This window comes from Falco biarmicus, unplaced genomic scaffold (assembly GCF_023638135.1).
Source record: "Falco biarmicus isolate bFalBia1 unplaced genomic scaffold, bFalBia1.pri scaffold_27, whole genome shotgun sequence".
NCBI classification, from domain to species: domain Eukaryota; kingdom Metazoa; phylum Chordata; class Aves; order Falconiformes; family Falconidae; genus Falco; species Falco biarmicus.
In genome coordinates this window covers 1,107,859-1,121,098 of record NW_026611833.1, presented here as the reverse complement: position 1 = coordinate 1,121,098, position 13,240 = coordinate 1,107,859, and the positions used below count along the sequence as shown (strand labels likewise).

General features: G+C 48.3%; 1 pseudogene; it reads right to left on the bottom strand.

Moving 5' to 3' along the window:
• Window positions 1–13,008, bottom strand: part of LOC130143374 (ankyrin repeat domain-containing protein 26-like) — a 279,082-nt pseudogene extending 266,074 nt beyond the window's left edge.
• Between the last annotated feature and the right edge of the window lie 232 nt (window positions 13,009–13,240).

The window sequence follows — 13,240 nt, the reverse complement described above, 5'->3', positions numbered from 1 at the left end:
GTGATGACGTAATGAAAATAAAAAGGCATGCCCAGTGACTAATGTTCACTCAGATTGAGTACTTACTTCCATTGAATTTTAAACTCATTGGATGAAAAACTTGCTCAACAACTTTTTTTTTTTCTGGAAAGGATCCCTTTAGCAAGTGCTGTGACCACCCCTTAAATGGTTTTCGGTTCATTGGTCCCCCTAAAGAGTTCTCCAGTTAAGCTCATTCTATTATGCACGTGTGAAATATTTTTTTTCTTCCTAGCCTGAAGTTTTCTTTTAACCTAAACGCAGATAGCTTAAATTGATATCACCTAGGCTCTTTTACCTTTATGCTACTCTTTTCCAATAGCCATGATGTTTTGTTCGCCTCTCAGATGGGAAAAGTGTGTGTTGTAGAATGGTAGTGCATTTTTTTCTGTGGGGCAAAAAACCAAGGGCGTATTGGAACCCTGCTGTTACAGATCTGAACGTTAAAGCTTGATCTAAAAAAAAAAGAGTTAACAGAATAGTGATTTGAATTTAAAAAAAAAAAGGGAAAGGCGGGAGGGTGGGGAGACACGGACACGACACACCAGAATACAGCAATATTATCCGGAAATCCTGCGTCTTTGCATCTCACGTACATTCTCATTGTTTCTTCACTCCTTTCCTGTTTGCATAGGTGAAATGGATCAGCACTTCATCTGGCAAGTTGTTTTTCTTCCCTTCCTCCTGAAGGGGAGGCAACTCCCTGGTACTCTTGGACTTCTTTGTTTCAGCAACACCTTGATGGAGCAGATAGAGATAAGGAGCATTAGATGCGGGAGCTGGAGCAGTATCAGAAGACTGAAGCCTATAAATCTTTAGCAGGAAAGCACAGGACAGACTAAAGGCAAATCACACAGACAAGGTATTGAATGGGACAAAAAGATGTGCCTGGAACAACACAAGATTCCCAGGTGGTTGTGCAGACTGACACTCGTTTACAGCCTTTGATGTAAAGGCTTGTTAAAACGTGGATGCTCATCTCAGTGAGCTCATCTGTGGGTGTGAAATAGAACATTTTTCTTCCGGCAAATCCTAGTTTCATAAATACGACATACAGCAACCTACACCAGAAATAATAATTGTCATTATTTTGTCACAGCACTGACCAAACCCTTGTTAATTGTTCTCCATTGTTCTGGTATTGCTTGTTAAAGAAAATGTGTTTTGAATTCAGAAATTTAAAGTGCTAAAGCAGCTAAGTGGCAGAACCAGGCCTCGTCCCCAGTATAGCCCTAATCCAAGGCTGGTTTAACACCCAGTCCAGTTAATCACTGGGAGAACACAGAAACAACAGATGATCACCTTGTGCACACAGGTGCTCGCAGAAATGCAGGTGTTTCAAGAAAAAAAAATCAGTATATGTGCATAGGAATTGCTCAAAGACTAAGTGTGCTTGAAGGAGTGTGTGAGTTAAAGCAGGCAGAAAGATCATGATCCGAGGAAGAGCTTGGAACCGAGGCAGAGACTGGAAGCAAACAGATGAATCAACAGGGACAGGGTCAGGTGATGGATTTGCAGAATGGACAAGACCAAAGGAAACTTCTAAAAACTTTGGACGTTGACTAATGGTTTGAGAAGTGTATATAAGCCGTGCTGTATCCCTTTGCTCTCTGCCACTCGCTGGGGTGGTGGCCCAGCTCTGAGGGGCGATTAAAGCAAACCTAGTGGTACCCACATCTGTGTAAATTTCTCCTGTAACACTATATGTGAAGCATATGACGGAAGTGCTGGTAATCCACCGGTGTTGTGACTGTTGACTGATGTCCTGTGTTAGAATAAACACAAGTACAATGGCTAACAGGCCTCACATGCATGAAGAACATGAGAACGGTGGTGCTGGGTCAATGGGTCTGTGCTTTTCTCTAGTGCTCTCCTTGCTACCACCTAGCACTCAGCTGGCAAGCTCATGGGCACAGCCAGGACCAGTCCAGCCTCTTGTTTTCCAGGGAGCCGATCACAACACATATGGGAAACAGACAGTAGACAAGACGTAGTTCTTCATATCTTTTCCGTTGTTTTGCTAGAGAATCTAAAGTTTGATAGACCTTATTTTGTTTGTATTTACATTGGCACTTCAGTGGGTCCAGACTAAATGGCCACTCTCTACCTGACTGCTGCAAAAATGGGTTTGAGCCCTCGGTTAGTAACCAGCCGTTGGTTAACTTTGTCTTTGAAATACAGCAACCTATGGTGGAATAGGAAACTGAGACAGTTAGGGACATTGGTTGTATTTACTCGAAGGAGGTGGAAAATTTTCTAGGGAAATTTTTTAATAGTGTTAGCATAAAAATCCTGTATGTGGCACATGAGCGACTGCTCTAGGCAAATGACTTTTTAGAATTAGAAGCCATCCCTGCCTTAAGTGACGCATTTAGAAAAAGTCTCTACGTGAATATTAAGCTCACACAGCAAAGCTGCAGCTACCTGACAGCACAGTATTTTTCCTGGTTTGGAGGATTTTTTTATTCACCTAAAACTTTCCAACAGTCATCACTGCTAGTTTATTCCCTGTTTGACAAATCAGTAGTAAATGAAGGTGCTTTCATACAATGGAACAATCTGCATGCTTGCATTTTTTTCACAGCTGTTGCAAAGGTGTACTTGAAACCCTGAAGAGCTTTTGCTTTTTATACTACTGAAAACCACGCTACACAGCTTTTTGCAAATTTCCAGTCTGGAGAATCGCAGAGGAATTGTTCATTTGTTTCCGTGAAAGAAAAAAACCCCAACACATCTTCCTTTAGAGGCAATATTTTGCTGCAGATTTTAGTTCTATCTTTTCTATTTCATCTACCTCTTCTCCAGCTCAGAAAGGTCTACTTCTTTAGAAATTCTTTTCATTTGATGTATTAGAATATCTCTGTGTAGTAGTCGAAAAGGAACTGGACCTGCCCTTTGCCTCACTAAATTCTCATTTCTATAATACATGCAGTTTTCCTTTACTTATTAAAGAAAATGACCAAATCCCATACAGCTACCTGGGATCATGGATCAATCTGAATATGCGTGGCCCAGCACTACTTTTTGCAACTGATCTAAAATTCTGTGCCAAATTCTATCATAACCCAGGAATGGAAATAATAGGGATGACATACTTTGCATACCTTCTCTGCAGGTTGTTACGACCCGCTGCAAGTATATAAGAAAAAATACAGGTAGTGGACATTTCTAAATAAACCTCTGACATCTGAAGAAGTCATTTTAATATCAGATTTATTCTCACCATACTTTCTGCATGGAAGACCAGAAGAATCTATGCTTTTAATACAATTTGTGCAGGAAAGCACTGGCAAAAATACTGGAGTACTTGTAATGTTTGTTCCTACACCAAACATGCTGAGGTGAGGCTTAAAAGCCCACCTGTGAATTCACATTTGCCGCAGTGCTGTTAGTAAAAGCTGTAACTATCCGTATTTTTTTGAGAATGCTTAAAATGAAACAGAACCTAACTCTCAGTTATAGAACAGTGTAGCACAGCAAAGACGTTATCATCTAATTTTTTCATTATAAGATGTGGGTGCATAACCAGGAAGAACACTAACAGTTATTTCTTAGTAAACCTTTCCAGCATCAAACCATTTAGTGGGGCAGTGCAAATCAGAACATACTCTGACTTTAACACGAAAGAACACTTCTGCTGTATAGGTAGACAAAAAAATGGACTTAGTGGGATATTTTCGTTCTCACAGTGCTGTTTCCTCTCCTTTCATTGTCAGTAACCCAGTGATTTTTGTGGGACATTAGGGTTAGCATAGATGTTAGGTTAGCTTTAGATGCTTTACGTGTTAGAGATGCATTCCTCGTGATTCCGCTCCACGCACAAGAAAAAGCCCGGTTTGCCTTTGCCTGGAGCGGGACTCAGTATGTTTTCAAACAGTTTTCCGCAAGGATACAAACACTGCCCCACTATCGCTCACAATGCTCCGGCCACAGCCTTAGCACAGATCACCATTCCACCTGGCCTCACAGTCTATCGATACATCGATGGCATCCTCAGCGGGGCAGAAGGGCCAGAAAGCATTACAGATGCAATGAAAACCATTTGGGCAACACTAATCCAGTTGGGACTGGAAGTCCCAGAGTCAAAGTGCCAAGGGCCAGCACGAGAAGTTAAATTCCAAGGAGTCTGGTGGGTTGCAGGAGCTGCCTCTCTTCCACCAGACTCACTGGAAAAGAAAGAATCTGGGCACAACCCATCCAGTACGCTGGAACTACAACAAGTTCAAGGGACTGTGAAGTACTGGGGTAACCATATTCCTGCCTTTTCCGTCATTGCTCGTCCCTGGTAGAATTTGTTATAAAAGGGAAAATCATGGCAGTGGACATCTCATCAGCTCTGTGGTACCGTCAAGTTCCCCTTCCTGCAGGAGCATAACAGAGCCTGGCCGCGGGCTCTCCACTCCGCTCCAGCCCCCGTTACTCCTGTCAGCACGTGCTGAGGTTGCAGGCTGCGCTGCTTAGGGAGCCGTGGCAGCACACATTTAGGATGGTGAATGCCGGCCATCCTGAAAGCGATAGCTGTCTCTTACCCTAAAAAGTTTCCTGTAATACTATGCTTCTCTGAGGTCCCACTTTTCTCGAATTGCCCCCACCCCAAAGCAATTTCCCCACAGGGTCCCTAAGCAAGGCAGTAGAGGAGTGGCTCTCTCAAACTCCCTCCCAGCCCTGCCCTGGCTGAAAGAAGGCAGAAAGAAGCCTTCAAATGAGGGAAGTTCTGGCTGCAAGAGAATACAAGCTGACCAGGTCTTGGGATCCACTGACATCAACAGAAATTTAGGTGAAAACTCCCCTTTGACATGAAACTCAACTCCCAACCCAAAAAACAGTTGTGATGGGAAACTATGGTGGGGGTGGGAAATCAGCGCTGAGGGCAGGAAAGCATCAGCAGGATGGGAAACCATTGAGTTGGGAAGTTGTTCTGTCATTAAAAGTCAAACCGTCACAATGCTGGCTGACCCGGGTGCTGGCATAATGATCGCCATGGAGACGGAACCCCAGAACACTGTTTGCCCCAACAAACGCCACACTGGCCAACTGCCGCGGCACAGAGCAGCACGCTCCTCGTGGTGCTCCTGCCCTTCGGGTAACCCCCAACCAGCTGTGCCGGCCAGCATCTCACCCCATCACCCCCCTTCGCTTCTGCCCACAGAGAGGTTCCCCCTCCAGCTGCCGACAGGACCAGAGGTGCCCGGCATGAGCTTCACCACCCTGACCATGCCGCCACCGGTCGCTGCTGGTGTGCTGCCCTCTGTCCCGGGGCTGCTGATCACCGTTCGGCCTTCCCAGCTCCACATTGTCACCCACCAGCCCGCCCTGGCAACCTGGCAGGGGGTGCAGGGGCCCCTGGGGGACTCGGGGCAGGTCGTGCAGCTGCCACACGTGCTGCAGCTCCCCAGCGGTGTGCAGCTGCCCCCTCTGCCTGCTCCTTGTCCCCCTGCCTATGGCCGGGGACAGCAAGTGGTGATGGGGACACTTGTGCCCCACCAGCCAGTGGGGCTGGGCCCATGGGACGTGGGCCAGGGACAGCCCCTCTACCCTACGGGCTGCACTGTGCTGAACGTCCCTGCCCATGCTGGGCCCCTGCCACCCCAACACCCTGCGGCTCAGCATTGCGTGCAGGTCTCCCCTGTGCTCCGCACCCATCCTGGCAGCGCCCAGAAGCTGTTGGAGGCCTTTAACAACGACGTGGTGGCCAGTGAGGATGGCGTCCCTGCTGCCACCCCCTGCCAGCCCGCCCTGGATATGCTCTCTGGCAGAAGCAGGACCAAGCACCAAGGTGAGGTCTGCAGGGTGGCAGAGCCCATAGGGGGTGACCTGCACCAAGGAAGGCTTGCATCACCCTGGGGGTGGCTTGGCTTCGTTTGCTTTTTCAGAAGTGGTGACCACCCCGTCAAGCCCAGAGAATCTCCTGGACCTGCCTGAGCTGGGGCCAGATGCCTTCAACGAGGCCTTCCCTGAGCTGGCAGAGGACAATCTGCAGTTTCAGGATGAGCATTCGACCACCACAGACAGCAGTGACCCGCTCGCCTGGCTCGACAGCATCCTGGAGCTCCCTGAAGTTCTCAGCGGCTCCTGCTTGACCACCCTCCTCAACAAGTTCCCGGAGTTCTCAGAGTACGTGGCAAAGGGTGGCTGCTCCAAGGAGCAATCGCTGGTGGCAGGGCTGGGGGACAGCGAGGACACCGACCGTGGTGTCCCTGATGTCCCTGTCTTGACCACCACCCTCAACAGGATCCCTGACCTCTTGGAGTGCATGATGGAGGGCAACTGTCCCGAGGACCAAGTGGTGGCCGCAATGCAGGAGGACACCAACCCCTCCTGGCAGAGGGTGGCAACATCCCCCTTGCTGGACGCCAAAGGCAAGCAGGGTGGGCTGGCAGCGGTCTTCCCCACCCGGCTGCCAGAGAGCCCCATGGAGCCCTCTCAGGAGGGTCCTATGGACACTTCAGAGGAGAGCCCCTTGAAGGGATGCTCAGAGGGTGCCCACAAGGGTCTCCCAGAGGGTCCTCAGCAGATCCTGCTGAATAGTCCCCTGGCCAGCCCCCCGACTGCACCCCAGCATCATCCGCCCCGCATGGCCCAGCTGGTGGAGGAGGTGCTGCGGAGGCAGCCCCGGGTCATTTTGACCCACTTGCCACCACCACCGGGCATCTCCTCCTGCCGGGTGGTGCCCAGATCAGGCAAGGCTGCTGGTAAACAGGCCAAGCGCCCCACATTGGCTGACACCCTCGGGATGCCAGAGATGTCCCCATGGGGCAGCATGCCACCCAAGAAGAGGAAGAAGATGGTGGTGTGCCCGGTGCCAAAAAGCTCCAAAACCCTCTGGGAGGGGAAGCCACACAGGGATGCCACGGCGGTGGGCTGTAGTGGGGAGCAGGGGGGCAGCAGCAAGCAGAGGCCATCCAATAGCGACTACGTGCCCACCAAGCGAGCCAGAACCCTGAGGAACACCAGGAGACAAGGTGCTCCACGCTGCCCCAGTCGCCGTTGATATATTGATAGAGAAGGTGTGGAGCACAGATCCCTCTGACGTGTGACCTGCACCTGCCCACTGCAGCCCCGGCCCTCTACCAGATCTGTCTGTCTTAATTCATTAAAGGTTTGATGTTCCTTGCACAGTGCCTCTGCCTGCGGTCATTCACGCAGCGGGAGATGAGGGTTAATGCAGCCCCTGCCACATGCAGAGATCTGACGCTCCACCTTCCCCTCTGTCGAGGCGACACCTCCACCGAGCTGACCCACTCTCTAAAGTATTTACAAATGAAGGGACTTCTCATCAAGGGAGGCAGCCTTGGCAGGCGTGATACACAAAGAGCAGGTAGTGAAAAGAGCACCGTTATCTAAGTTGTGCAGGAAGAAGACTTCCAATGAGGAAAGTTCTGGCTGCAAGAGAACACAAGCTGATCAGGTCTTGGGATCCACTGACATCAACAGAAAATGAGTTTAAAATAGGACAAAGATAATGGTGGCAGTGGGAGATGGGGACCTCTAACTGAAATAGTTCTGCCCCAAAGAGGCCAAAATCCCACTTGGGGAGCACGTGTAGTCCGTAAAACCCTTCAGCAGTGCTACTGAGGATGCGTACGCGTTTGCATTAGAAGCGAGAAACCAGCCACCAAACCTGTGTATGACACATGACTATGCAACGTGTGGCGCTCTGAGAAAGGCCCCGAACCCCTTCTCAGTGTTCCAATTGGACCTAAAAACTTTGCACGCACTTTTTAATCGCTGCCCCAAAGCGATTTCCGCACAGGGTCAGTAAGCAAGGCGGTGGCGGAGTGGCTCTCTCAGACCCCCTGCCAGCCCCGCCCTGGGTGCCGGTGCCTCCGGCCCTGCCCCAGCAGACGTTGCTGTGCTGATGGAGGGGCTCCCTCCCTCTCCACTGCATTTGCAAAGGGAGTGGCTGGCTCACCCTTTGCTGCCCACGCAGCCAGCCCTCACCTTTAGCTGCTGTCATTCCCAGGGGCGCCGGCTCTCTCCCAGCACCCTCACACCTTCTCCCTGCGACACTGCGAGAGAAGCATTTGCCAGGCACATGGGTGCCGTCACTGCCCTGCGCAGCTGGGCACCCCAGACTGGCCCTGCCTGACTGCCTCCCTCACCAAGCACCTCCACCTCCACAGTCTCAAGCTCGACCCCTTTAGACAGAAAGGGGGTCACTTTATTTCGAAGTAACCGTTCCTCATGAGGAACACAGTCTCTTCAGGAGGCAAAATACTTCAATAGCACTTAGAAACAAAGCTGGGGCACCTGGGGGGCCACCTCATCACTACCCCAAACAATGTGTCCTTTGTGGAGAAAAACTGAAGAGCTAGACAGTTTCCAGAGGACAGCAAAACCTGACCTGCTGAGAGCTTAGGACAGTGCACGTCATGTTCTTCTTCACACTTGGTGCACGTTTGGCAAGCTGCAGGATGATGGTAATTTACTTCCTTCAGAGAGGACAGCAAGACACTTGCCAACTCAGCTTAGGGTTTTTTGGCTTTTTTCTCTGGTTGGCTAAGCAAAGAAACGGAGGCAGTCTCGAAGTGCGCAGAAGCACAGCTGCAGACATAATTCCTGCTGTTACGCAGGCAGGAGGAGTGAACTTCATCCCTTTGGGTCCTTTTGAGAACACCAAGCACCCAGATGGTGCTGAAGGATGTTTTTTACATAGGGGACCCTTGGAGAGAAGCAGACACATCCAGTTTTATTCCCTGGGAAAATGCCCTGACACTGTCCTGCCTCTCAGGTGGCATAGGACAATTAAACTTCTTAGTAAGCATGGGCTGATTCCTGGCCCACCATGATTTGAACAGCAGCCCACAAATCCCTCAACTAGTTTTGTTCAGCCTGCACTTAGGACAGTTACATTGCTCTGTGTTGTGGGGGAAAGCAGATGACACAGCTTGCCCCTTTGATGCGCAGGGCTGCGTTTCAAAGGACTACGACAAGCCCAGAAGAGCACAGCACAGTACGGCTTACGGGTCAAGTAAATATTGCATCACAAACCAAAATGCATGTGTCTGTCTGAGAAAATGGGGTTTATGTAGGCACATGTGAAATGGGTCTGCTGCTCAAAACCCAGCAAATCCTGTTTAGAAAGTTCATATTTTGAAACGATAGGGCAACATACTTTTGGATTTGTCTCTAAATCCCCATGTCGATGTAATTCCTTCACTGCCATCTGAAATCGTACAGCTTAAGGCACTTTCCACGTCAAGCAAAGAAAGCTCAACTCAGAAAGCAAAGATCCTTCTTGATGGCATGCATCATCTGTGACAACCAGACACCTTCCCTCTCATTGAAACATAGCAGCAGAGTTAAAAGCTGTTTTTAAATTCCAAGTGGAGACATTCAAAGCTTGAAAACTACAGGACATTCTCTTCCTAGCACAAAATAATCAATTTTTTCCTACTTCTCTGCAAACTTAACCCCAGTGTTTTCACGCTACAGCACAGAAAGCCAGTACCCACAGCTGCACAAGGACTTCCACTGCCAGTGTGCAAAGCATTGAGGAGTCTGGGCTCAGTCCTGGCAGTACAGGAGTGATCCACCTCAAATGCACTGCACAGTCTGCACCTGGGGGTATCACAGGTCAGTAGTTAATCACTGCTTTTCCTCCCAGTAACAATAAAAAGAGAAAAAAAGAAAATCTCCTTACATCCATGGCTCTTCTTTACAGGCTAGAGGTTTATGGAAGTGATGACCCATTTCACCCAACATTCAAGACACCTTCTGAACAATTTTCAGAACTGTCCCCAAACCCCCAGATCTTACACAACAATCAGTCCAAAGAAAGTACAGAGGTCTCTGCGCTACTGGACACATGCAGGAACACTTGTGTTTACTGGACACCTTTGTAAAGGGAAAAGGCATTACACCAGCGTACCAGATCCTTGCCCAAAAGACTTTTCAAACCACCTGTCTGTTGACGCAGTCACTGCACTTCAACCCTTCCACCCACGACAACATCCTCTCAGGGGGCAGACTTGCCTGCTCTTGATCACAGAACCAGTCAGCAGAGTTCATATTGAACCAAGCTAAAAACTGGGCCCAACCTCTACGTTCACGGTTGGGATACACGGCTCCTATCACAGGGCTCACATGGCAGTCCCACCTGGGTTACGTATCTGAAGTTGCATTTCCCACGGGTCAAATATTCCTCTTCAGATCTGCCTTGAAACTGAGGGCTCATGCTCAGCGAGAGAAGAGAGTTCCTTGCCTCCTGTGCAGTCAGGTCATGTTCCCCTGCTAAAGGCAGCCTGCTCAGGCCTCCCATTTGTGTGCAATCTGTTAAAAGAGTAAAATCAAGTCTGAAGGTTACTCATTTGCTTCCTTAAACATCCTACCATTTGCAGCATTTGGCCCCCAGAAGAAGACTTCTGACATAGCAACTTCTCCAAGCAACCCGCTATAAAAGGCAGGTCAAAAGAATCACCAACAGCCAGGTCTGTACCCTTGGGGAGACAATTTCAAAGCTCTTTGGAGGATCACACTGGATCTGTGTGCTTTAGACCCCACTGCGTGGATTTACTGTTTTACTGGCAAAGGTTTTATGTACCACACGTGAACATCTTCAAAACACCTACTGTAATGGTCTCATGCATAAACAGACACAATGATCCTCTAATATCACACATGAAGAACTCAATGGATGCTCCCACCAAGGCAGTGGTTCCCTTCTGTAGCCACTGAACAAGCAAAAGGATGGATCAGAACGACATTATCAAGCTCTGAAGCAAAACTTCTGTCTTCCTTCAGCTGTAATTTAGAGCTTCATTGAGTGCTGAAGAGTGTCAGCCTGACAGCTCTGAAGCATGAAGAGCTTGATCCTCTGTGCCAGAACCACACCGGCACTGGCCACACAAGCTGCCTGCGTACTCGCAGGGTCAGGGTCAGGGTCCGGGTCCGGGTCAGGGTCTGTACTGCCCTGCCACCCGCAACACAGAAGTGAGGAAAGTGAAATGGAGATAGAGGTGTTCGTTCTCCACATAGTTGATGCTGGCAGCTTCTTGCCTCCAGCATTCCTGCACCTCAGGAGCCTGGGAAATGACAACAAATGTGAAAGTTCCTAAAAATAATTTGCCTAACACACCACAGCGTAGCACTTCCGTATGCCCACACCACACTTCTGGCTCCCAGCTGCTCTCCTGTGCTTCCCTTTAGCTACCTGGGAGGCACCTTTTCCATCTCCTCAGATCTCAGAACACCCAGCTCATGGCTCTAACATTCTTCCCCTTCCTCTCAACATCTTCCTGGTGGTCTCAGCTTTCTGCCCTCCAGATTAGGGCCTTATCATAACAGGACAAGGATAGCACTGGGGTTTTTTTCTGTAAGGAAGCCAAATACTTAAAACTCTTAATTAAAATATGAAAATTAAGAGGAAGGGAAAAGCCAAAATGACAGCCAAGTGGAAGTTTCATTTGGTGCTCAAACCACCTGAATTCTTATGCTGCAGCTGCAGCTGAGAGCTGGCCCTTAGATGGCTGATCAGGATAAAGCCCCAAATCCTGCCACTAAGGTTTCAAATGACAAAATAACATCATCTAAGGGAAGGCAAAATGGATAAACACAAACATCGCTGTATGTTTACAGGGCCTTCACAGCACAGTGGTTCTCTGATGGCACCCAGAACTTAGCAGTATGAAGAATTACAAAGGTCAAGTGCTATTTATAAGCAACGCACCCTTAAATCAACACTAGTGACAAAAGAGCCAAGCACTTGACTTGCAGAACGGCAGATGATTCGTGACTTTCTCCACAGCTTCTACTACTGATGAAGCTTACAACCACCTCACCATTTGGGAACGACATCTGTTGCTAGTGTCGCTCTGGGTGGAAACTCAGCAGGCTGGCACGTTCATTCCTTCAGAGCCAGAAGGAATCTGTCATTACAGGAATTCTCATGCCACTGAACTGGCAGCAAGGTACACAAGCCTCTTAATCCCTTGTTATACTTCTACACTTGTGCCATAAAACCATTCTCCACTCTCCATCTTACCACCTCTCCAAGCAGAAAAGTCCCATCTGCCACACACTTGTCACAAACTTTGTAGGATATGACACAGGTTTCAAATACATCAGAAAGTATCAAATCAGAAACTTTAAAACATACAAGAAAATTAAAAAAAGGTGGCAGTGGGAAATTATTTTCTACCTTGACTGTTAGGTTCACAAGCTGCTAGTAGGTAACATTAATGGCTCACTATTTCAAGGTCATGATGGCAACAGCTCTGCAATGTGTGGATATCAGTGAGAGAATTGCTGCCTTGCACCAGTTCAGGTGCTCTACCTATACCTTGTCACAGATTTGATTTTTTTTTAATATTTTTTGTTTTAAATGCTTATCAGGGTAGGATCTGCCTACCAAGACCAGATTTTAAGTGAAGTTACATTATGCTCCTCTTGATTTAAACACAGCAAGATAGCTCCACTGCTACATTCAGCCACAAGAACGTAAACACCTCCAGCTCCATAGACACCCATACATTATTTTTGTAAGGAACAAAGGACTAAACATGGAACAACACTATGAAAAAGCAAAAGAATGCACACAGGTAAGTCTGAATTAAAAATCAACTCCATCCAGATCCCAAATGGGGTAGGGGTTATTGTATGCCACAGACCTGGACTTGACTGTTGAAGGAAATCACGCGCTACGGAAAATTTGAGGTGGTTCTGCGGAAGTTTAACTAGAGCCTTGGCAACCTCACTTGGGACATGAAAGGTACGTGCGCTACAGTACCACCCGCAATAAAGGAAACTAGTCTCGCAGTTTGAGTTCAACACCACATCCGCAAACCAAATGAGGCTGCTACGTTTGAGGAACACTGATGGAAACCTCACCTGCCATCCCAAAGTTATGCTACGGCATTTCTTCCCTTTTTGCCACTTTCCTCAGCCTTGGTACATCTTTTGCAGAATCTGAAGCAAGGGCCCACAGCTTCTTCCTGTTTCTAACAGTGAATGTCTGGGTTTCACACGTTGGTTTCTTGTGCGGCGCCAATAAGACCCAACGCTTGCCTTCATAAATGCATCCGTACACTAGGCAAGAAAAGGAAAATTACCAGTCACGACACTGTACTGCCCACAGGGCAACAGAGTGCCCCACTCGTAAGAGGATTGAAGACAGTAAATTACCCTCAAATATCTTCATAAAGAAGCACAGTTTAATCATGTGCTTTTAATCTGACTACCGACACAATCTAACAAGAAGACACATTAAGGGAAGCAGAGCTGT